The sequence below is a fragment of the Rhinolophus hipposideros genome, assembly GCF_964194185.1.
Source record: "Rhinolophus hipposideros genome assembly, chromosome: 9".
Classification (NCBI taxonomy): Eukaryota; Metazoa; Chordata; class Mammalia; order Chiroptera; family Rhinolophidae; genus Rhinolophus; species Rhinolophus hipposideros.
In genome coordinates this window covers 79,512,054-79,539,069 of record NC_138055.1, presented here as the reverse complement: position 1 = coordinate 79,539,069, position 27,016 = coordinate 79,512,054, and the positions used below count along the sequence as shown (strand labels likewise).

Genomic DNA, 27,016 nt, shown 5'->3' with positions numbered 1-27,016 from the left:
AATTCAAAGTCAACTGATTTGTAACCTAATCACAAAGTGGTAAGCACATCTTGTCACAGATTCTGCCCATATTCGAGAGAATAAGATTACACAGTGTGCCGCATCAGAAAAAGGGATATCGGGGACCATTTTAGAAACCTACCTATCACACTAATATAGCATGAAGCCATCTTTATTAATTTGTTTTTTCTTATCTTCATCTCATTATTTTAAAAGTTCTAGTTTGTGTATATATTATAATGTACATATTCTATTAGTATAATAATACTGTTATGATTCATAAAGATGCATATATTGGGATAAGTTCTCAAAATGTTTTACTGTTAGATCACTTCTCTAAGAATTGAGTGCAATGATGAGGTTGTGGTACTATGTGAAAATATTATTTTTGAAAAGCTAAAAATCAAGTCATTGGAAATGACATCTGAAAACTTATCTCCCTCCTTCTGTCATTCCTATCTCTAAAACTGGAGACAAAGTTAAATAGCCAAGCTTTGTTGTTTATACATTCCAAAAGGATTCATCAAGTTATAATAAATGTTCCATAAATAGCTTTCACAGAAAAAGAAGAAAAATAATGCCTGATGGAATTAACAATACTGTGAGATGATTACGTTTTTCTTTCTGCTTACATTTTACTCAATCTGAAAGTCCTCTGTGATATTCATTCCACATGTTTATGGTTTCTTTATACTCTTAAGTATGGACTGTCAGAAAAATAAGGAGTAGATTGAATGTGTGTGAAATTACCTGATATAGCGACGATAATCCATTGTGCACCCAGTGGATAATCATTTCCTTCCTTCCTGTTCAATACCTCCAAGTGGAGATTTATGGCTATCCGCATGTATGCAAGTATTAAATGTAAACAGAGCCTAAAAACATGTTAAAATAGATTCAGAGTGCTATCATAATGAAAACTGAGAAACTGCGGGAATCTGACATTACCAAGGAAAAGCGTGGTGTCACTTTTGAGAACTTCTAGAGACTACTTAGACAATTAATGCAGTGAAGACTAGAAATCTAGATGAGGATGTGGAATAAAATAAACACTTAAAAATGAGGCATGCTTTAGTGTCACCATCTTTAAAGATTTTAAGAATTTTTGAAGGTATTCATAGCTGTTTTTCTAAAATTAATCTAAGATAGCTGCTAAAATACATAGCTAATACTCACCTTTAAAGGTAATAGTTAATTCAAGGCATTGTTCCTTTGTTGACCCTCCCCTTTCCCAACATGCACACACACAGGTGGCCACCATATCTCAGTCTTCTTCAGAATGGCTAACACAATTCACCTCATCATGGTGATTCCCGGAGACCCCATGCCACTTAACATATGGGCCCAACCAGGCCACAATTAGTTTTTTCTATACCAATGGCTTGTCTTGGCTCATGCTGCAGATTTTTCTAAAATCTCTGAAAGGATCACAAAACCCAAACAAGCAGCATCTAGCTTTGGGTACCCCATACCACTTGCTGAGCAGCCATAAGCCTGGCATTGGTGGCAGCCAGCCTTGTTTCAAGGCATGGATTCTCCCAGGCACCTCTAAGCCCAGCATGGGTGGAAGTCATCTGTGGATTGCTTTCTGGCTCATTGCAGACCTGGGGAGGGCACAGGATGCAACTGAACTTGGCTTGATGAAGGGCTACTCTTAGGCAGCCCCACGGCCAGCACACCAGTGGCTGGCTTGGAACCATGCCAGAGTAGTACCTGACCACCTCCACAGATGACCCACCAACAGAGGAAATTGGGCAGGCAGCAGAGCCCTGCTAAAGCTCATCTTGCTCTGTAAGTTCAGTCCCTACACAGCAGCTCCCGTACTGTAGTCATGGCCAGTCCTCACAACAAATCAGACCAAGGGTCAATCCTTCCCACTGATGTGCAAATAGCAACCAATGCTCAACGACAACAGGAGGGCACACAGAACTCACACCAGGAATGTGCTTGGAACACCCAACTCAGGTAAACAAGGAGATTGCACCACTTTGCCCCACAGAACATCTATCACGTAAGACCACCCTACTAAGACCAGGAGACATAGTGACTCTACCTAATACATACCAACAAGTACAGGGAAGCAGTCAAAATGAGGCGACAAAGAAACATGTCCCAAATGGAAAAAAAAAAAAAAAAAAAAAAAAACAGAACAAAGCTCCAGAAAAAGAAATAAACCAAACGGAGACAAACAGATGCAGAGTTCAAAACACTGGTTATACGGATGCTCAGTGATCTCAGGGAGAATTTCAACAAAGAGATAGGAAACATAAAAAACGAAGATAGAAAGCATAATAAAGACCCAGTCAGATTGAAGAATAAAATAACTGAAACAAAAAGATACATACCATCAACAATAAGACACATCAAGCAGAGGATCGAATGAGAAATTTAGAAGGTAAGGTAACAGAAAACACCTAAATAGAAGAGCAAAAAAAAAAAAAAAAATCCAAAAAAATTAGGACAGTTTAAGAGGCCTCTGGGACAACATGAAGCATATCAATATTCGAATCAGTGGAGTACCAGAAGGAGAAGAGAGTGAGCAAAGAATTGAAAACCTATCTGAATAAATAATGACTGAAAACATTCCTAACCTGGCAAAGGAAAGAGACATACAAGCCCAGGAGCACAGAAAGTTCCAAACAAGATGAACCCAAAGAGGCCCACACCAAGACACATCATACTTAAAATGCCAAAGGTTAAAAACAAAGAGAGAATCCTAAAAACAGCAAGAGAAAAGCAGTTAGTTACCTACAAGGGAGCCCCCATATGACCATCAGCTGATTTCTTAACAGAAACTTTGCAGGCCAGAAAGGATTAGCAGGAAATATTCAAAGTCATGAAAAGCAAGGACCTACAACTAAGATTCCTCCAGCCAGCAAGGCTGTCATTTAGAATCGAAGGACAGATAAAGAGCTTCACAGACAAGAAAAAGCTAAAAGAGTTCATCACCATCAAGCCAGTGTTACAAAAAACGTGAAAGGGACTTCTTTAAGAAAAAATAAAATGATAAAAATAATAATAATAAAATAAATATATGAATACTAAAATGGCAATAACTACATATCTATCAGCAGTTACTTTAAATGTAAATGGGTTAAATGCCCCATTCAAAAGACATAGGGTAGCTGAATGATAAGAAATAAAATCCTTATATATGCGGCTTATAAGACTCATTTCAGATAGAAAGACACATAGAGACTTAAAATAAAAGAATGGAAAAATATATTTCATGAAACTAGAAACAAAAACATCTGGAGTAACAATACCAGTGCCAGACAAAATATACTTTAAAACAAAGGCTATAAGAAGAGACAAAGAAGGACCAAGTAAGCCCACTTCTAGGTACTATGTTTCCCTGAAAATAAGATGTAGCTAGACCATCAGCTCTAATGTGTCTTTTAGAGCAAAAATTAATATAAGACCGACTAGGTCTTATTTTGGGGGAAACATGATAATTATCTAAATAAACTCAAAACACTACTACTTTAAAGGGAGATTTGCATCCATATGTTCATTGCAGCATTATTTACAACAGCCAATACATGGAAGTAACCTGGGTGTCCATCAACAGATAAACGGATGAAGAAGAGGTTATATATACATTTATATATATATATATATATATATATATATATATATATATATATATATATATATATATATATAATAGTCATAAAAAATATTAGTCATAAAAATATTAGTCTAATTAGTCTAATATTAGTCTAATATAGAATATTAGTCATAAAAAATAATGAAACGTTGCCATCTGCAACAACATATAATGACCTAGAAAGTATTATAGGCTGAGTGGAGTAAGTCAGACAGAAAAATACAAATGCTTTGTGATTTCACTTATATGTGGAATCTGAAGAACAAAATAATGAAGCAAACAAACAGAAAGAAACTCATAGATACAGAAAACATTTTGATGGTTACCAGATGGGAGAGGAGTTGGGGGGATGAGTGAAAAAGGTGAAAGGATTAAGAAGTACAGATTGGTAGTTACAGAACAGTCACGGGGATGTAATGTATATATGATAAGGTATGCAGTCAATAAATGTTAATAACTATCTATGGTATCAGATGGGTATTAATCAGGGTAATCACCTGGTTTGTAATATAAATGTCTAATCACTATGTTGTACATCTGAAACTAATATAATATTGTATGTCAACTGTAATTGAAAAATTTTAAAAAATTATTAAAAGAAAAATAAAATATTATTTTTAACAATATGTTACGATGATAGATGTTCACATGTTTTATTGCACACTGGTTGTTTCCACGTCTTGGCCACCGTGAATAACGCTACAATGAATATAGGGGTTCATATATCTTTATGGATAAATGTTTTCAGATTTTTGGGGTAGATACCCAGAAGAGGGATTGGTGGGTCATATGGTAATTCTATTCTGGAGTTTTTGAGGAGCTTCTGTACTGTTTTCCATAGTGGCTGTACCAATTTATATACCTACCAGCAGTGTATAAGGATTCCTTTTTCTCCACAGCCTCTCCTGTTGTTGTTTCTGACAGGGTGCTGATAAAAGAAAAATGCCAGGCCTTGCTGATAAGGACAGAAACATGCCCGCATGTTTAAAGACTAGATATTATTAATTTGAGGAATTAAAACAGCACTTCAAATATAATTTGAATTTGTAAAGTTGGCCTCTATTTTTGCCTGTAAACATGGCACATTGCTTGACTTGCCCATTTTCCAATTTTCAAACTATACTATTTCTGTATTTTTATTTGGACACATTGTCAGAGGTAAGAGTGGGAGCCTCTATGTGATATGTGTTATCAGGTTCTTTTCCTGAAAATCTGAGTTTCAGAAAATTATGTTTAGAAAGACTTCATTGTCTGTGTGAATGAAGAGTCTTATTTTGTGTACTATATATTTTTAAATTTTTGTATTTTCAGAAATAGTAAGAGGTTTAAATAGTCCCATTTATTCCAGTAAAATAATATGAAAGAAGTAAAATTTTCAGTTATTTAAAAAAGAGACATATTTTGTAATAAGAAGTGAATGGAGATCAACCTTATCCAGAGGAGCACAAACTTTTTTTTAAATAGATATTCCTCACACAAAGAGTGATTCAATTATTGTATTAGTATATATACCCCTGCACTGTTGGGGAGAAAGGGAATAGTTTTGAATAGTTGGGGCATGCCTTTGAAGGATGTCCTACTTATATGGCTGGATTATTTCATACTGAAATGTGGCAGAAAATAATCTCTTTCCATTCAAACACATTTGCTATGCCCTCCTTTATTTGTTTTTTATTTTATATTATTTTTGCTAAAGCTGTAGACAAAATGTTATGGATGATATAAGAAATTATATTATTATTATTATTATTATCATTATCATTATTATTATTTTTTTTTTTTTTAAATAATGGATAACAAGATCAGCCCTAGCAGGTAACCTGATAATGGAATTAAAATCAGCACAATAAAATAACTCAGTTATCATCTCAAAGGCAGCACAAGCCCCTTCGCACTATTTATTGGTCTAGGAATATACAAGAAAAGATGTGTTAAGAGAGAAGAGAAAATAGACAAAATAATGTTAAGAGACAGAAACAACATAAAATATTTCAATGTCAGTACTTAAAGTTCTTTATAATGTATTTAACATGAATTCCTACAAACTATGGGAAATTATATTGTTTTTATGAATTTGTGATTTTAAAATACCAAAATTCTATCTTTAAAATTTTTCTTCATGTCATTGAACTTTCTCTTTGCTTACTTCCTCAGTGCTGGAAACACTAGGTTTTCAATGAATGTTTTATTCATTCCATTGCTGATATATAAAATCTATGCTTGAATTGATAAGCATATACAATCAATGTGACTTTTATATAGCGATATGATTATCTATCATCTATCTTTAGGTTTATATATAGTTATATAAGTATGTATATAATTATACATAAACTATGTTATGTCGTAGTTTCTCAAAATGTCTCCTAACGATTAGTTTTCTATATTCATAAATTAATTATTAAAAAGAAACCTGTTCTCTAAAAAAGAAATTGTGAGAAAATAATCAAAAGTTTTTCATGTTCAGACACTTTTATTGTCTTTTTAAAAATGTAACTCTCAAATACATTTGGTCGTGAAGTCTTTTTTGTTTGTTTTTCATGATTTGTCAAAATTTGAAGAACAATGGCTAATAAGAATTTAACCCTGTGCAGGATAAGTATGAGTAATTGTGTAGGATACATTTGGTTTGAGAAGGCATTGTGCCTGGTTGAAAAGCTCCCTTTCCCAACATTCCTTACAGTGACGGATAAAGTTCTGGTAAGAGTCTGATAAGCAGAAGTCCATTCATATATTCTGGGAAAGTTTACTTCCCTCACATAAGAATGACCATCTCATTCTTGCAGCCAACATCCCATTGTTGTCTGTAATGCATGTGGCTGAAAGAGGACTGATTATGTTTATTCTCATTTAAAGTAAAGAAAGCCAAGAATTACAGAGGTTAAATAACTTGACCGATTTTCATTTCAGGCTAGAATTAAATAATGATATCATCAGTCTTAATCTCTCATAGAGCAATAATAAGAACTTGAGCTAAATTTAAAAAAAAAGAAAAGAAAAGAAAAAGTAGAAAACAGCTGTTCAAGGATTAAAAACAAAACAGAACTTTGCAGTCACACAGCACTAGGAAGTCAATAATTGGAATTCAGGAAATAATAAAGAAGAGTGAATGGTTAGTAACCTTCCACTTTATTGGAGACCTGAGAAGAGTTCCGCCTAGCATAAAAACAAACAAGAAATAGATCAACCTCAACTGAATAAGGTGATTTGCCCATTAATTTCTGCCTGCCATTGATTAAACAGAAGTAATTGGTCCTGATAGAAAATAGGACCAAATGATTGAAAAGAGTGAAACTAAATAGAATAAACTCACAGGTTCTGTAGATATTAGAATTATCATATACTGACTTTAATATGATTAATTAGGATTGTTACATACAAAAATGAATAGAATATAAAAAACAATCCAACAGAGCTGGAATTAAAAATTCATGTGTATGTGTCTGTCTGTGTGTGTCTCTGTGTGTATGATAAAAAAATCCTAGAACTGAGAATTTTGATAATTGAATAAAGAATTCACATTACAGAAGAGAGAATTGCTGTCCGATCTTATTGGACAATAGATTTATTGTCTAATCTATTGAAGTAAGCAAAGACTATTTCTCTTGAAAGACTGAGACAGAAACAAAAGGAAGGTAAATTTATATGGAATCATAAAGAGAATAGTTCAAAGCAAAATTCAAAGAGATATCGAACAATAGTTTTCCAAATCTGACAAAAGATATAATAACAAAGATTGTAAAAGCTACATAAGCTCAAATGCAATGAAAATCTAGCCACTTTTAGTAAAACTTGAAAAACACAGAGAAAATCTTTAAAAGAAACCCGAGGGAAAGACATATTGCCTTCAAAGGAACTAAATGAAACTGACAGCTGACCCACGTTCTTTGATGATCATCAGATATACAACACATATAACACTCAATCTAGTTAAAAAACAAAACAAAACAAACAAAAAAAAAAACAAGATTGTGTTTTCAATACCTGCCAGATATTATATCTCCATACACAGACACAGATATCCATACATATATGTATTTGCCTAAAAAATGTATACACATTTTAAGAAAGGAAAAAACTATTAAAATTGTAATAATATATACCGATAACAAAAAATGAGTACAAGTCATGTGTATATATTTTTTTGGCACCCTCGGTATACATAAATAGGGGTGTGTGTATGTGTATATATTACTTCTGTTTAATCAATGGCAGGCAGAAATTCAGGGGCAAATCACCCGATTCAGTTGAGGCTGATCTATTTCTTGTTTGTTTTTATGCTAGGTGGAACTCTTCTTGGATCTCCACTAAAAGTGTAGGGTACTAACCATTCACTCTTCTTTATTATTTCCTGAATTTCAATTGTTGACTTACTAGTGTTGGGTGATTGCCAGGTTCTGTTTTGTTTTTAATCCTTGAACAGCTGTTTTCTACTTTTTTTTTTTTTTAATTTAGCTCAAGTTTGTATTATTGCTCTATGAGAGATTGAGACTGATGATGTCATTATTTAATTCTAGCCTGAAATGTAAATCGGTCAAGTTATTTAACCTCTGTAATTCTTGGCCTTCTTTTCTTTAAATGGGAATAAATATGAATAGTCTTCCTTTAGCCACATGCATTACAGACAACAATGGGATGCTGGCTGCAAGAATGACATGGTCATTCCTATGTGAGGGAAGTAAACTTTCCCAGAAAATATGAATGGACTTCTGCTTATCGGACTCTTACCAAAACTTTATCCGTCACTGTAAGGACTGTTGGGAAAGGGAGCTTTTTTTTTTAATTTATTTATTGGGGTGACAATTGTTAATGAAATTACATAATTTCAGGTGTACAATTCTGTATTACATCATCTATAAATCCCATTGTGTGGATGGGAGGGAGCTTTTTAACCAAGCACAATGCCTTCTCAAACCAAATGTGTCCCACACATTTACTCATACTTGTCCTGCACAGGGTTAAATTCTTACTATACACACACACACACACACACACACACACACACACACACATATATATATGGTATATATATATATATATATATATATATATATATATATATATATGGTATATATATGGTATATATCTATGTGTGTGCATACATATATAGATGTACATATACACATGTAAATGACCATTGTGCATATGTGCACACATTCGTTTCTATTTGTGTATATTTTTATATATATAGACTTGTACACTCACATACATACACACACACATACTGTATATTGTTTTTGCATACATATACCTAAATAAATGTATGTATATACATACACACCAAATAATTGAAAGGAAGTATGAGAAAAAATCTGGGTCACTATCTCACGTAACCCAGAATAATTAGTTCCAAAATATTTTAGACCCAAATGTAAAATATAATAAAATGAAATTTTTGAAGATAACATACAACATTTTCATGACTTTGTTGTCAGCAAACACATGTTAAGAGGACTCAAGCAGAAATAACTATAAAGGAAAAATTGATAATTGCATTATTTTAAAAGAACTCTGTTCACTGTTAGGAAGAGTAAAAATTAAGTCACAGAATGAGAAAAGTTTTTGACGATTTGAAGAAGTGTCAGGGAACATTTTTATATGATGAAAATCTTGTGTCTAAAATACATAAGAAATTCCTACAAATCATTGAGAAATGGCAACCTTATGAGATAAAGCCTCCTAAAGAAAAATTAGGTAGTTTACTAAGAAAAGTTTCCCAAATTACCTGTAAGCCTATTTACAGTTCCTTAACACCATTCATCTTCAGGGAAATGCTGATGAAAACCACTATGAGTGTGGGGAAAACCAACAGAGTTGGCAAGGTTTAAGGGAACTAGTAATGCCATTTACTGTGATTACAGCAAACTGTGACAGCCTCCTTGGAAACTTGGCAATGTCTATTAAAGCGGAACGTATAAATACCCTACAGTACATGTAGGCTAAAAATGTGATAGAATGTCCAAGGCAAAATAATTCTTTTTATTGAGGTGACATTTACTTAACATAAATTAACTATTTTAAAGTATACAATTCAGTGACATCTAGCACATTCACAGCGTTGTACAAACACCACCTCTATCTGGTTCCAAATGTTCTTTAATTCAATTTGTTAAAAAATTGGATCCATAAATGCATTAACTTTGTAAAAATTTATCAAGCTGTACAGTTAAGAGCTGTGCACTTTACCTTATGTGGAGTATTTTGTTGTCATTTATCTTTTTAAAATTAAGATTTTGTTTTTTTACAGCAGTTTTAGGTTCACAGAAATTGATAGGATGGTAAAGAAATTTCCCATGTACCCTGTGTCCTATGTACGCCTAGCTTTCCACATTAGTAACATGTCCTCCTAGAGTTTTACATTTGTTATAATGGATAAACCTACATGGACACAACATAATCACCCAAAGTTCACAGATTACCTGATGGTTCACGTTTCTTGTACATTCTATGGGTTGGACAAATGTATAATGCCATGAACCCACCATTACAGTATTACACCAAATATTTTCACTGCCCTAAAATTTCTCTATGCTCCACTTATTCACCCTTCCTTCTTCCCCCGATCACTGATCTTTTTATTGTCTCTATAGTTTTACTGTCTCCATAAATGTTCAAGAATGTCATATGGTTAGAATTATATAGTATATAGACTTGTCAGATTGCCAGATTTTACTTAATAATGTGTGTTTATAGTCTCTGTATGTCTTTCTATGGCTTGACAGTTCATTTCTTTTTAATGCTGAATAATATTCCATTGTCTGAATGTACTACAGTTTTATCCATTCAGCTACTGAAGGGCTTCTTCCTTGCTTCTAAGGTTTATCAGTAACAAATAAAGCTTCTATGAATATCTATGTGCAGGTTTTTGCATGAATATACTTTTTAACTCCTTTAGGTAAATGAGCATGATTGCTGGATTACATGGTAAGAGTATGTTTCGATTTGTAAGAAAACATCTGCCTTCCAAAGTTGCAATACAATTTTGCATTTCCACCAGCACTATGTGAGAATTCTTATTACTTTAAACCCTAATCAACATACGGTATTATTAGTGTTCCAAATTTTGGCCATTCTAATAGGTGTGTAGCAAAATCTCATTGTTGTTTTTACCTTGCATTTTCCTGATGACATATGATGTGGAACATTTTTTCCTATGCTTATTTGCCATCTGTCTTTTTTCTGATGTGGTGTCTGTTAAGATCTTTGGCCCATTTTTTAATCAGGTTAGTGCTTTGTTGTTGAATTTTAAGAGTTCTTTGTATATTTTTGTATAATAGTCCTTTACCAGATTTGTCTTTTGCAATTATTTTCTCCCTGTCTGTGGCTTCTCTTCTCATTGTATCTACATTGTCTTTTTTTTTGCAGAGCAGAAGTTTTTAGTTTTAATAAACTCCATCTTATCATGTTTTTTATCATGATTCATTTCATGGATTCTTATCATGATTCATTTCATGGATCATACCTTGGGTAGTCTATCTAAAAAGTAACCACTATACACAATGCCATCTAGATTTTCTCCTTCATTATCTTCTGGGATTTTTAGTTATGTGTTTTACGTTTAATTCTGGCATCCATTTGGAATTAAAATTTGTGAAGAATGTAAAGTCTGTGTCTAGATTTATTTTTGTTTTGCATGTGGATGGCCATTTGCTTCATTGTATTGCCTTTTCTGTTTGTCAAAGGTGAGTTGACTACATTTATATAGAAGTGTTTCTGGGCTCTCTATTTTATTTGTATACTCATTGATCTATTTGTGTACTCTTTCACCAAAACCACACTCTTAAATACTGTAGATTTATAGTAAGTATTAAAGTCAGATAGTGTTAGTCCTTCAACTTTGTTCTCCTCAATATTGTTTTAAGTTTTCTGGGTTATGTTACTCTATGTAGCTATTAATTACAATTCTTAGCAAATTATCTCCCAAATATCATTTAAGACCACAGCATTATGTGGGCTTAGTATGGTGAATGATTGATTTGAAAACTGTTAATGCCAGAAAGGAAGATTCTGAATCAAAGTCTGAGATACAGAGTGGTTATATAGACAATTTGAGATTTCAGTAAGGAAGCTCAGGATACATAAGGAAGAAATATTTCAGTTATGCTTAATTTGGAAAGCTGTTAGAAGTTTAAATTGAAATTATAAACAATGTCAAATAACTCATATTTCAATAATGTGTAATACAGCCTAATAGCAGTTTGTTTTTATGGAAATGCTAAGGGCAGAACCCAAGTGAAAATATATGTTGGTTAGTTGATAGTAAAGAAGAAAACATATCAACACATGGTAATCTTCCAAAGAGTTTATTTGTAAAACAATGTAAATGAATATTGGTTTGTACCTCAAGGTGGAACTGAAAACAAGGAGATAAATTACTTTGAAAGTAGAAGCTGAAGGACCTAAGAAAGAAGGGAATATGGTAGATAAAATAAAGTAACTTATGCAGTACATAAAGTACTCAAACTAGCAGCTGACACACACAGAAAGGATATATATTCAGTAAGTATTAGCTACTATAATAATGAGGAAAAGTAGATAGAAGAAAGAAGACAAAGGGGCAAGGAGGAGGACAGGATTGAGTGGGGAAAAAGTAAGGAGAGAAAAAAGAAAGACAAAAAAAGAGGTTGTATTAACTATGGGTATTGCCCTTCAAATTCAATTTTAATTTAATCTTCATTTCTTTTTTTGCATGCCAGTTTTTAAGGTTTTATTTTATGGTAATATTCAATGGTATTATATCCTATTTTATGTTCATGTAAAATCTTTAAAAACTGATGTGAAGACCAGCTTATTTATTATGTGGGAGTTTATTATACTCTGTTAAAAATTATATGCCTTTTATATAAGGACAGTTTTGTGCAAACTTAATTTTATTAAGTTGTGCAATCTGTGTTGATAAGAAAGAGAGTGTGTATTTGATTAGCACTTCACAGAGAAGGTGAAGTTCTAAATGATACACAAAAGAATAAAGCAAGCCACGGAGGACCATTTTTATTGTATTCCTCCAAGGGCACCATCTACATTTGTGAATAGTCATTTTTTAGAGTTGTGCTCTGATTCATCTGAAATTCAGCTTCTATTATTATCTTTTTTTGGCCTAGCACTTGTAATTTTTCCTAGTATTTTTTAGTATTAATAGTTTCTATTGAAATTTATTTTACAAACAGTGAACTAGAACCATTTCAAGGACACATTTTGATGAATTTCCATAAACGTACAGCACCATGTAACTACCACCACATCATAAAATTAAGTTTCCTTATCGTAAACAGTGCCCTTATCAGTCAACACCTCTGCCATCACTCCCATTGCCAGCTAATCGTTGCTCTAATTTCTGACAGAATCCAGTCATTTTTATAAATTATATTAAACATTTTAAAAACAATTTTGCTCTTAAAAGAGGAAAAATTGATAAATGACAAATTCAAGATGATAAGTCATATGCATGCATTCATATTATGAAATATGACGTTAGTTGACATATCTTGGTATGTGCATGTCATGGCAAAAAAATGAGTAAAGATATGACTGTCAATGGGATTTTATTTATTTTTGTATTTTCTTTTCTTGCTTTTAATTGCCATTCATCTTTATGTATTTTATCTTCTCTCTTGTGTTTACTCTTGGTCTCCTCGCTATTTAGAGATTCCATTTTTTCTCTAAGGAAATATTAGGGATATCATAAACCAAATCTATTTAAAGTGATAAAACTTGCAATGCGATTACACTCTGGTCAATCCAAGGGCTTCTTATTGAAAGCAATTCCGTTAAACTTGTTTATTTTTTAAAAACATAATTGATGCTTATGCAATACAATGATTTTACTTAGTGGTAAATAATAATCTCTAAACATTTATAAGTTTATTGACACAGTTCTTGTGACTTTCAGTTGTAGTCAGGGTGTTCCCTGTCACTTTTTTTTCATTTAGACTGACGTGTGCAGTCACAGTTTCTCATTCAGAGATAGGGCACACTTTTAGAATATTTGTTTCTGCAAAAGGGACTCTATGCTACCATGTCTGTTCTCCTTGGCATTATTCATCTTTTTATCTATTTTATATCATTATATTGTAAGCCTATCTATTATATAAAAAAAAATAGTGATGTATGGCCAAACAAGCCATCTTGTTACTTGTGCATGATGTGTTAATGATATTTAGATTATAACATTTATTGTATGTCTGTGTACACAGCTTTCATTTACCGTGTAAACATCTATTCTAGGCACTTTGCATTAATTATCTTATTGTCTCCTCACAGTCACTCAGGAAACTGAGTATTAACATCTCCCTTTCATGGTGAAGAAATGGAGGCATAGCAACAATATACAACTTGCATAAATTTGCATATATTCAAGTCTGTTTTTGTATCACTATGATATCCATACTCTTCTACCATGGCTAATCACATCCACATGTATTAGAAGAATGAGTTACATAATTAACTTTAAGCTTTGGTAGAAGTTTATGTGAATAGTAGATAGAAAACAGTACATAGAATCCATATTTGTAATGTAAGGGAAAATCAATAAGATAGTATAAATAATAAGATACTATTTTATATTCATTTTTTTCTTTTAAGACATTGCTTTTGTAAATACGCACAAAAAAAAGCAAGTTGTTTTCTGGAAGTCAGAATCTCAAAAATTTTCATAAACAGATAATGCAAAATGAATACAGAATAATACCTGGCTATAATGGCATATTATTTTCAGAAAGTAAATGCATTATTTACATTGGCAATGTCATCCAGAGCAACCTTCCTGGGATAAGTAATTATTCAAATGGCTATTTTCCTGCAGGGACATTTTAACCTCATCTGTGTGATTTGTTTTCATTATCAGGACAGATGAACTATTGCCTCAGCCATATGTTTCACAAGAATTTTTAATTCTAAAGAGCATACATCACAATAATATTATTGCATGTTTTTGTACATGTGTGTAAAAAGTTTGATTGAAACATACATATTCAGAAAAGTGCACTCAAGTGAATAACTCGCAGTGGATTTTCACAGTGAACATATCTCTTTGATTAAGTATAACCCTAACAAAAAAGATAATATCAATTTCTCAGGAAACTGTCTAGTACTTCTTTCCATTTATTATCCCCAGTCTACCCAAAACTAATCAGTAGACTGACATCTATTACTGTAAATTAGTTTTGACACTTTATGAAGCCACCCTAAATGGAATCATACAAGATATGCTCTTTATTTGTAACATATTTTCTCAACATTATGCTTAAGAGACTCACCCATTTTGTCATGTATGACAATAGTTTATTTCTTGTTGATATATTTTATTATATCATGTGAATATCCCAAAGTGTGTTTATCCATTTTACTGCTGATGGACATTTGGATAGTTTTCAGTTTTATTACAAAGAAGATTCCTGTAAACAGTCTTATGTACACCCCTTGATGCCATCCCTGTACATGTACTTTGTGAGTATGAAATTAGGAGTGTAGTTGTTGGATCACAGAGTAAGTACATTTTTAGCTTCAGTGTATGCTGGCAGTTTTTAAAAGCGCATGTGTAAATTTCCTAACTTTTAAGCAATATATGTGTTCCAATTGTTCCACCTTCTCCCCAAATCTTGAAACAATGTGTTAGACATTCTACTCAACATGCATTTCCCTGAAGAGAGAGTTGAGCACTCTCTTATATGGTTTTCCTTTTAGATAATATCTTTTGTACAGTGCCTGCACAAATACGTTTGCTGTTAAACATTAAATCGTCATTTTAAAAATTACTTTTAGGAGTTTATTTACAAGTTTGTTGTAAATGTTATTGCAGCATAATTGACATAACTTGAATTATACGTATTTAAAGGGTGCAACTTGATCGGGTTTGACATATGTATACCCTCATGAAAAACATCCAGACAGCCAAGATCGGGAACTCATCTGTTACCAACAAAAGTTTTCTTGCGACCCTTGGCTTTCTTTTACACCAGTTCTACAACTTTCTTTTTTTTAGTTTCCAGGTGACAACTGATCTGTTTTCTGTCACTATAAATTAGTTTGCACTTTTAGAATTTTATGTGAATGAAATCATACAGTGTGTACTTATGGTGTTTAGCTAATTAATACCCTCTCTGCTATTCTGGTGAGTGAAATAAATTTAAAATGTTAGTGAAAAGTTTTATAAAGGCAAATGTTATATAATAAGGGAGATGATAGTTCACTGCTACCAACCTTGTAAAAAACAGTATGTAGGATTTATTCCTCCACACTCTGCCTCTCTAATATCATGCGAAGATTAGTCATCTATTCCCTCAGAAGAGTGGTATACATCTGTCTCTAATATTCTGAATTATAACCAAAATCTTTAATTGGCAATGGTATCCACAAATATAAATAAGAAGTGTTTTCCTTTCAAGGTGTTAGGTTATTTTAATTTACACATGTTACTTAAAAAGGCTCCCCAGTATATAGAATTTCACACTTGTAGAGTACCTAAATTTTTCCTTGCTTCTAGGAGACATCTCTTATAAATTGTTATCAGTTGTAATTTTTAGACTTTCATGCAATCATAATGTACATAGTCATAAATTCTTTTGTTAAACTTAATTTGTATAATACAAATAAACTACCACATATAAAATGCACAAAAGAACACCTTCCCTGCGTTTAATTCACATTTTGAATCAGTAGCACTGCTGATAACTGTTAACCAGGCTGTATACACATGGGTGGCAAAGATTACATGTAGTTCCAAGATCAATGTACTATTATCAGGGGTGTCCAAACTGCGGCCCGCGGGCCAACTGCGGTCCCCAATCCATTATTAAATTGGCCCGCAACAAATTCCAAAAATATAGTTAGTTTACTTAAATAAACCAGGTGAGGCAATACGTACTTCACCTCGAGTGAGTGGCCCGGCTGTTTGTGTATTTTACCGCATATGGCCCTTGGTAAAAAACGTTGAAAAAAGTTTTCAGACTCCTGAGATCATTATACGAAGTAGTACACTTTGAGACTGTTTTTTACTGAGGTTTATTTTTTGATCTAGTGTTCACATTTTCTTGGTAACAGGACTGTGTCACTCAAAAGGAGTTAATGCCACCATAAAACTTGAAAGTTTAAAAATAAGAAAAAAAAAAAAAAAACTAGGCTATGTGACTCTAGCATTGCTCCCACAAAAATTAAAGAATGTGATTGCATTTCAACCCTTTGGAAGGTTTGGGCAAAAGAACAGTGGAATATTTAACAAGACTTAGAAATCCAACACAGTTGGTCTCGGAATCCAGAGTATGTTGTACACATTATTGATATGGCTTCTGTGAAAAACAAAGATGTGGAATGTTCATTTGACTTTTATCAAATAGTGAATAAAAGAGAATTAATAATGCTGACACTCATTAACATGTAAGTAGTGGACTGAATGACTACTGTCAAGCTGAAAATAAAAGCACGCAGATGCCAAGCAAATGTATTTATCAACATTGTCTTGATTTAACATGTTTTTATTTTTAAGTCTCGAACCACACTTTCAGAACACAAAGATCTTGTCATAGTAGTAGAGTTGACACTCACAAATTCGTGGTTTCTTTAAAGATATTGATGTCAGCATTGAATAGAGAAAACCAAACAGTAAGTTTCAAAGTAGCAATTGGCCTGTTTGGAAATAGTCTACTAGGGTAACAGCGACTACATTCAACAAGCAAGTGCCATCACGATGAATGTTTACAACACTTTTTTGAGAGCCAATTATACTGTTTTTTTGTGCAGGGACTGGAGATCAGCCAGATCAGTTGTATGCACAAAGCTGCTTTGGATCCGTCTTTTCAAACAAGAGCTGCAGAAAACGTTATAGCAGGGTTGAAGCTTTATTCCTCTCTGGTAAGAGAAGCTTTCTTTTTCTTTGCTATGGTGAGAGTTTGCTAAGAAATCCTTTTAAACCATAATGTGGTCAGGGAGCAGAGAAGCTGTTCTATGTTACAAGTCATAAAATGTTTTATTTTCTTTTGAACTATTTTTTTTCATAATGCTTTTTGCCTGTGCGTTATATAGAAAAATAAAAGTGAAAGAGTAGGTCATACTGCACATGTTAAATTTGTATTGGAGGTAGGGGAGTCTTAAACTACTCTTCTGTTGAATGAAATGTGGTGTTGTTTTATGTTTTATGTTGTAGAACTCCTGGTTAGGACAAAGGGGAAAAGACTCAGTCAGTATTCAGATCCATGCCTGACAGTGAATCCTTGTGTTTAAGTTGTCCCCCGACCACCGATCCTGTTAATGCCCAACAGCTCAGTGCCATAAAGCTTCCAGAACCCAACCAAATGTGGCCTTTGGGTTTGCTTGTAGACATTTCTGACCTCCTTTCATTTTAAAAAGTAGAAAAGCTGGAGATGGTAATTCTGGGTGAGTCTGCATATGGCTTTTGCCACATGAGCTCTACATAATGTAACTGTGCACATATATACACAATGTAAGATTTTGTTTTTCACATAAATTTCTTCAACCAGTAGTATGCTTCAAAAGTCAACATTTCCACAAAAATTTCTACTTGTTATAAACTTGACCTGAATTCATCTGTCTAATATGGCAAGAAAATAGCTGAATACACACACACACACACACACACACACACACTATATGTATAATATGTACACACAATGTGTATATAAGCATATATATATTTAGATACATATGTATGGCTATATACAAATATTTGACAATGGTCAACTTATACATTACAGCCCTGTAATACCTGTAGAAGCTTATATTTTTAGATTGCATTTATTTAACTGTTTATTTTCTTGGTTAGCATTCGTTCAGAAAACAATAGTGTAAATATCAAAAAGACTTTAAAATCAATCAACTGCATTTAAAGAGAAATACATTTTTAAACTAAACTTTTAAAAGTGAAGTTGTCTGTAGTTTTTCTTCTTTTCGGTAGGTGAGTTACATGAGTGATTATATATATACATATATATATATATATATATATATATATATATATATATATATATATACATATATATATATGTGTGTATATATATATATATATCCATGAGATTTGACTATAAATCCATTTAGAGATTTACCCCAGGTTCAAAGTTATAAGCAACTCACAATGTCAGTCTAATAAGTCACTAATAAATAGTCATGTTGTTTTAATCATTTAAATGGTATTTATTGACTATCTACCTTGCTAAATGTTTCAAAGAGAGGAAATTTTTTTTCAATTACAACCGCCATGCAATTTTATATTAGTTTCAAATGTACAGCATAGTATTACACATTTATATAACTTATGAAGTTACATAAATCTAGTTCCCATTTGACACCATACATAATTATTACAATATCATTGACTATATTCCCTGTGCTATACTTTATACTTTACATCTCTATAAGTACTTTATATCACCAATTTGTACTTCTTAATCCCTTCCCCTTTCTCACCCATTCTCCCCAACACCCCTCCCATGTGGCAACCATAAAAATGTTCTCTGTATCTGTGAATTTGTTTTTGTTTTGTTAGTTCATTTATTTATTTATTTTTTTAGATTCCACATATAAGTGAAATAATATGGTATTTGTCTATCTGAAAAATATGTATTTTATAAAAGACATGGAATATGTAACATCTGTACAGATTTAATGATTCAACAAATGTGTTCGAAAATAACTAATTTATATTAAAGTTTTGGCTAAGGAAAAAATAGGTAAGAGTATCCTACACACAGATTCAGGGATAGTCAGGTATAACAATGAATGCAATGAGAATACATATGCATATACATATACACATACATACGCATATGTATAAATGTATACATTTGCACATACACACATATGTATGTATATGTGTACATCTAATCATCATTTCTATTTTCTCCATAAAATATTTCCCATTGTAAGTCTTTCTGTGTTAATTACACATATAACTATTTTTGCCTTTAGGAACTAAAATTTTTACCACACTCCCTATTTGAGAAGATAGAAAGGAAAAGAAAATATAGCACCTTTGACCCCCAATGCATGTGGCACCGCAGGATCTCCCAGAATTGTTTTACTTTCAAGCTTTTACTTTTGCTATTCATGCTGAGAACACTGCTTTTGCTATTGCCTCATATCCAGGTTCTATCTGTCCTTGTGGTTTAGAGTAAAAACTACTTTATATCATGATATCTTCCTAGCAAACCTTATGCTCACTTCCAGTAAAATGATCTCTTCCATCTTGGAATATTCTTATCACTTTATTGTTGTGGAGAGCAGACTAATTTTATAAAGAGCAGTAAGACACTTTTGGCAACAATTTCTCCTTCGAGACATTGTTTGAGAAGTCTTTTTTTTTAGAAAGCTACTTTTTAGATAATTAATATTTTCATTACTCTTCAAACCTCCTTTGCATTCTTTGCCTACCCCCCCCCCCGCCGCTTTTGTTACAGCTGATAATCTTACCTTTCATCTCAAATCATCTGGTGGGTTTCCCCATGTGCTTTTGCCTCCAAATCTAAAAAGCTTACTCAGTATTCACCCATCACTCTTTCCTTTCTACCTTTTGTGATGGAAGGAAGCACCCATACTTTTATCAGTATTCAATCTCTACTTCTCAATTCTCAGGTAACCACATTAATCATCACTTCTTCTTTATTTCTAATCGTCATTTCTATTCTCTCATTAAATTTTTTCCCCTTGGAAGTCTCTCTGCATTAACTACGCGTATTTACCAATCCATGGCTGGAACTGCATGTCCCCTCTAGGTGCCATCTGTATTTCTGCTACTCTACACAAACTTCTCAGAGTTTATTTTTCCAGACACCATTTCCATGACGTTACCTCCCAGTCTCTTCAGTATTTCTCTGCTTTCACGATTCTTCCAAACTTCCTTAGGTAGCCACTTGATTTTCTGGTTAATAAATCCATTATACACTTTTCAGTTCTCATCTTAATTTCCCACAGTAAATAGAGTTGTCTAAATAAATTAAATAGAGTTGTCTATTTAATCCTTTTTGAAACATTTTACCTTCCTAACTTTTATAAACAAGCACTAACCACAGCAAATACACATATACTATACATATAATGTATTTATTGTGCTGTGATATATATTACATATTGCATTTTACATTATTATGTATCACATATTACATATGTATGTAGTTAATGGTCAGAAAGAGACACACACAGGTTTGACATCAATCATATGGAAAATAATTTAGGCCTGAAAAATAAAACAATATGAGAGAAACATCCATAGCCAGATCTCACTGCAAAAGAGCATCATATTATATTAATCTGCTAACAAGTTAATAATCTCTGTATTGTTTTTTCCTAGTTTCCTTGTATTTTCTTTACATTGTAACCTTTTTCATCTAAATAAGCTGTCACAATCCTAAGGCTCAGTTTCTTTATCTGTACAAAATATATGACCTACCTATCTAAAGGTATATCATAGACAAAATATAAGATCCTTTTAAACTAGGAATGGTAAAGAAATTCCTCAAATGAACAAAAAAAAATGCAAAAAAAGAAAAAGTACAGCTAACCTCATTCTTAATGGTGAAAAACTCAAAACTTTCCCACTGAGATCAAGGAAAAGTCAAGGATGTCCTCTTTCACAACTTATTTTTCACTTCGTACTTCAATTCTTATTTAACACAATGAAAAAGGAAATAAGAGATATACAGACTGGGAACTAAGAAATAAAACTTTTTATTTGCAGATGACATGATTGTCTTTGTAGAATTCCAGAATAATTGACAATTAAATTCCTGGACAAATCAACAGTTATAGCAAGGTTGCAGGATACAAGGTTAACATAAAAAAAGTCAATCAGTTTCCTGTATATCAGTGATGAACAACTGGAATTTGAAATTAAAAAGCAAAATCTACCGGACACTTGATTTTGGACTTCCCAGTTTTGGATTTGTGACAAGTACTTTCTATTGTTTATAAGCCACCCGGTCTATGGTATTTTGCTGTAGCAGCCTGGGCATAATAAGATACACTATTATGCAAATATACAAATAATTCTTAAAACTTGGCAATAACAAATGTAACAACACAATAAAAATAGGTAAAAGGACTGAACAAACACCTCACCAAAAGAGATACACAGATGGCACATAAGCATATGAAAAGGTACTTGACATCATACATCATTAGGAAATTACAAATTAAAACAAGATATTACTATACAACTATTTGAATGGCCAAAATCTGGAGCCCTGACAACACCAGATGCTGGCAAGGATGTGGAAAAACAGAAACTCTCATTTAGTTTTGGTAGAAATAATATATATATATATATATATATATATATATATATATATATATATATATATATAGTCACTTTGGAAGACAGTTTGGCAATTTTTTTTAAAACTAAGCATACTCTTACCATGTAATCCAGCAATTGTACTTCTTGGTATACAAAACCAGTACACAGATATCAATAACAGCCTTATTTATAATTTCCCAAACTTGGATACAACCAAGATACAAATGGATAAGTAGGTAAACGGATAAGTCAACTGTGCTACATCTGGACAATGGAATATTATTTAGTGCTATAATGAAATGAATTATCAAACTATGAAAATGACATGGAGGAACCTTAAATGCATGTTACTAAGTGAAAGAAGCCAATGTGAAAAGGCTCTATGCTGTATGGTTTCAACTTGACGTTTCAGAAAAGGCAAAATTGTGGAGACATTTAAAAGATTAGTGGAGACAGTTAAAAGTTAGTGGTTGCCAGGTGTTTGTGGGAAGGAGGAATGAAAAGGCAGAGCACAGGCATTTTAGGGTAGTGAAACTACATTTCATGATACTGTAATGGTAGATACATAGCATTATACATTTGTTAAAACACATAGAATGTACAACACTAACAGTGAACCATTATGTAAACTATGGGCTTTGAGCGATAATGTATCAAGGCAGGTTTATGGATTGTAACAAATGCACCACTGTGGTGCAGGGCATTGATGTTAGGGGAGGTCGTGCATGTGTGGGGACAGGAGATGCATGGGTCCTCTATAGAGAGGACCCATGCATCCTCTTTCTGGATGCAACTGAACCTTTCTGTTCAGTTTTGCTGTGATCTTAAAACTGCTCTAAAATCATCATCTATATAAAAGGCAACAAATTTGATGGGAAAAATATGAAAGAGCAAATATAGAAGGCTTTGTAAATTATAAACTTTTACAAATGTGTCGTTTCTCTCAAAATGATACTTTAGGATTAAAAACTTCAACAAATAATTGTGATGTGTATACTCTATATGTAAAGATTAAATTATTGTGTGCATTTTATTTTATCTTCTTGCAAAGTCCATGTTTTTAAATATATATTTTTAAATTTTTTATTACACTTGACACATAATATTACATTAGTTTCAGGTGTACAATAGAGTAATTGCACATTTGTGTAACTTATTAACTGATTGCCCTGATAAATCTAGCGTCCATCTGACACCATTCATAGTTGTTACAATACTATTGACTATATTCCCTATGCTTCACTTTACATTTTGTAACTAACAATTTGTAAATCTTAATCCCTTCCCCATTTTTACCTATCCCTAAACCCCTTCCCATCTGGCATCTCCCTTACCATCAAAATGTTCTCTGTATCTATGAATTTGTTCGTTTATTTTGTTTTGTTGGTTCATTTATTTTGTACAGTATTTGTCTTTTAATAGCAACAATGAGATTCCTCCAGTCCATAATTAATGGGATATTACAAATCATATAATCTGGCTCCCAAACTTTATTCTTTTATCTGATTGTTATAATCAATGGTACAGAGATGAAAAATGCGTAGCTATAATTAGAATTGTGTCCTAAATTTATCTAGTAAAGTTAGCCAATTCTGAAAGACTTCAGCCTGATAGGATCTGTAAATTAGCTAACTAATTAGCCATAAACTAAATAAACGTTCTAAAGTGAAAGCAAAACAGAACAAAAAAATCTTTGCTAAAAGAACATGGTAGTCTATTTTCCTGTATCATTAGATTGATTTATTTTTTTAATCAAGATGAGCCTTTGTTCAAATGAAATCTTAAATGTTTTAATTTGGAGTCAAGATTTCCAAGTGCTACTGCCTGCACCACTACCCCTTGCAAAACAAAAGAAGCTCCAGAAAATACCAGGGTCTCTCAGAGCACAATTTCAAAAACAACGACCTGGGATTTTTTTTCCTGGAATATATGCAAAACAAAGAACAACACAAAATAAAACAAAAAGAACAAGTTCCACATAATAGCAATATATATATATATACATATACATATATATACATATATATATACATACACATATATGCATACATATATATACATACATATATATGTGTGTGTATATATATATATATATATATATATATATATAAATTTGTCATCTCTGCTTCTCATATTTCATGCTCCTTTAGGACCACCAAACTAGCCAGAATATACACTTTGCTTTCATAGTTACCAACACTGAATTGGCCAAAGCAAGTCACATAACCAAGCCAAAGTCAAGGGCTTGGAAGTATTATTCTGCTAAGATAAATAAGTCAGACAGAAAAAGTAGAGAACCACAAGATAGTCTATTTTTTAAGGAAGAAAAATTTGTAAGATAGCCCATGCATGCAAGGAGTTGCATACTTGTGTATATATATTTTTAAACTTTATTATAAAATTGGCCTCAGGCTTTTCCTACTAACAAGTGAGATTTATTCTGATTTATGATGAATGTCTTTATATTTTCTTAACCGCGTGGTTTCATGCTGTGGTTTTGTTTTCTTGTTTGCTTCCAATTTGTTATTTTCATTAATTTTACATTTTCTATAATGTATACTTCAGTAGATTAAGGGCTATAGTTTATGTTATTATTCATTCTAAACGGTGGAGGAAATTAACTCTTTTAAATGTTAACTTTTATCTTTATTTAAACAATTTATTGACTACAAAATAAAACACATACCTACCTACACACTCAGAAGCATTTCACTGAAAAGTATATTAAGTACAAATTATTCAGGATTTGCTTTCCAGTTGCCTAAAATCCAGAATTATCATCTACATATGTTCTGCTTAAAGAGAGACATGACTATGTATTTGTATCAGTGGTGTAAGTTTAAGATGCAACAATTTAAAGAAATAGCCTTGGAAAATATTTTCAAAGAGGTTTCGGAACAGAAACAAGGGAAGCTTTTATATTTATAAAAGACCATTTGCCTTAAGGGAGTTGTAGCAGAGAGAGGAAAATGCAAACTGCAGCTAAAAAATCTGAAATAGAACAAGAATGGATGGTGTCAGGTTCTTTATCAGAAATGGGACGTTGAGACCATGACGTCTCTAAGGTGAAATGTAGTGGTACCAGTAATGTGTATGGAATATCATTTGCAGAATACTACATACAGTTTAAAGTTTCCCCAGGTAAATGAAACTGTAGAAAACAGTCATGGCTGTGTTTTTTTTTTTTTTTTTTTTTTTTTTTTCCTCCTTAAAATACCTACATAGTACCAGCATAAAATAATTTTGAATTCATTAATTGGTTTTGTGGATGAGAAAAACTTAGAAATGTCTGATTCATTACAATGAAAATTTATATTCATGAATATTTAGAGGTGACATACACATTAAAAAAAATACAACTTTGATTTTGAAATGTAATTGTAGTAGATTTCAAATATATCCCCAAGCTCCATGAAGACAGTTTCAAAACCCCTATGGCACCGGTATGAAAGACAGATGAAGTGCTTTCATGATCAATTAGATAATGCAAAGAAGCATTCAAAATGCCTACTGGAGGTCAGACTGTAAGCAGCATTCAGTGAGAGCTAAAACTGGATGTCCTGCTAATATTCTCTTTGGACACTGAAGTCAATAAAGGCCAAAAACCATCCATGCTGTAGAGAATCATGGTAAGAGACATGAGAAGACCTTAATTTTTATACCAGCTCATATCTTTCATTCTCACTGATTTTGTAACCTTGATAAATTTACTCACACTCACTAGATCTCAGTTTATGAAGTTGAAAAATATGAAGAATAATTATCGTCTTACTGGTTACACCAGTGATGGTGTAAGGTCCTAGAGTACACAAAGATTTTTGATAGCTATTCAAAAATGTTAGTAGGATCTCAAATGAAACTGTATGGAGAGGTAGAGGTATATTGTTTGCAAATATTTGGAATTTAGTAGCAAGGGAACTATGACTTTTCTTTCAAATTGATAGTTAAATCTTAAATTCTGATGAATAATAAGTATATCAAGTCATTTCTTCTTCTACCAAGTGTAACATGAAAAACCATACATACATGTAGGAGTGAGGGTTTGAGGTAATCAACAAAAGTTAGTCCAAAATGAATTAGACCTAAAAAAGTTAAGTGATAGATAAATAGCTGCATATAGGTTTTGAAATTCCATGTCCTTTTTTATTTTTAATAATACATTTTTTAAATCCTAAGCTTAGCCAGGTCATGAATTAAATTTTGTATTCCATTGACTGGAGAAGAAAAATCCTACTATATCAAGTGTGGGATTTTTAATTTGTCTTATCATTGCCTATTACTTCTTATGATTTGTAATAAAATCTAGCAATTATTTAGTTATACACATAAACATAATGATAGATAGGTAGATAGGTAGATAGATAGATAGATAGATAGATAGATGATAGATAGATAAACTCTTATATTAGATAAACTTTTGATAAAAGATCACTGATTTTATACCCTGAAAAGCAGATGGCTGTATGAATATTACCTCCTTCTTTGCTCAGATTAGATTTACCACTATTTTTTTAAAAAAAATCGTATATTTTGTTTTTTTTAGTATCAGGATTTTGATGCCTTGTTCTTTACTGTGCCACGATAACAAAACTTTCCAGCACAGTTTTGTGAATAAGCCAGCAATGGAGCAATGGAACTAAACCCTAACACTCAGATTATTTATTTATTTATTTATTTTTTATGTTCCCCATGCCTGTTCTCTGTAGATGCATGGCAAAAAAAAAAAAAAAAAAAAAAAAAAAAAAAAAAAAAAAAAAAGTAAGTACATTCGAATCATACACTCTTAGTTCAAATCCTAGTTACATCACCCACCAGTTGTAAGAACTTAAGCAATTAACCTGAACTCTATACAATTGTATTTTCTTATCCCTACCATGGAGATAACATCTATTTTGTAGGATTAACTGAGATAATCTAAGTAAAGAATTTAGTCATGAATTATGTATAATACACTCATTTCCTATTACTATCACCTGATATAAAGTAATTGACACAGACATTTTATGTTATATTAGCTTTTAAATATTCTATGTGAGTGAAAAGTTCACCTTTGTGATATTTTAGAAAACATGGTGATTATATATTTCACTTGCACAGATATAAATGGAACAGATTTTCTATTACTGGACAATTAAAAATATGGCTACTAAATATATGAAAACTTTCTT

General features: G+C 32.3%; 1 protein-coding gene across 6 annotated transcripts in view; it reads left to right on the top strand.

Moving 5' to 3' along the window:
- Positions 1-27,016, top strand: part of MGAT4C (MGAT4 family member C) — a 684,332-nt gene that overhangs the window by 311,308 nt on the left and 346,008 nt on the right. For 5 of the 6 annotated variants that reach the window (XM_081059245.1, XM_081059242.1, XM_081059247.1 and 2 more), the window contains one exon: positions 17,345-17,455. The exons of the other annotated variant lie outside the window; for it this stretch is intronic. The gene's annotated coding sequence lies outside the window, so the exon portion shown is untranslated. The remainder of the gene's footprint in view (positions 1-17,344; positions 17,456-27,016) is intronic. 6 annotated transcript variants of the gene reach the window in all.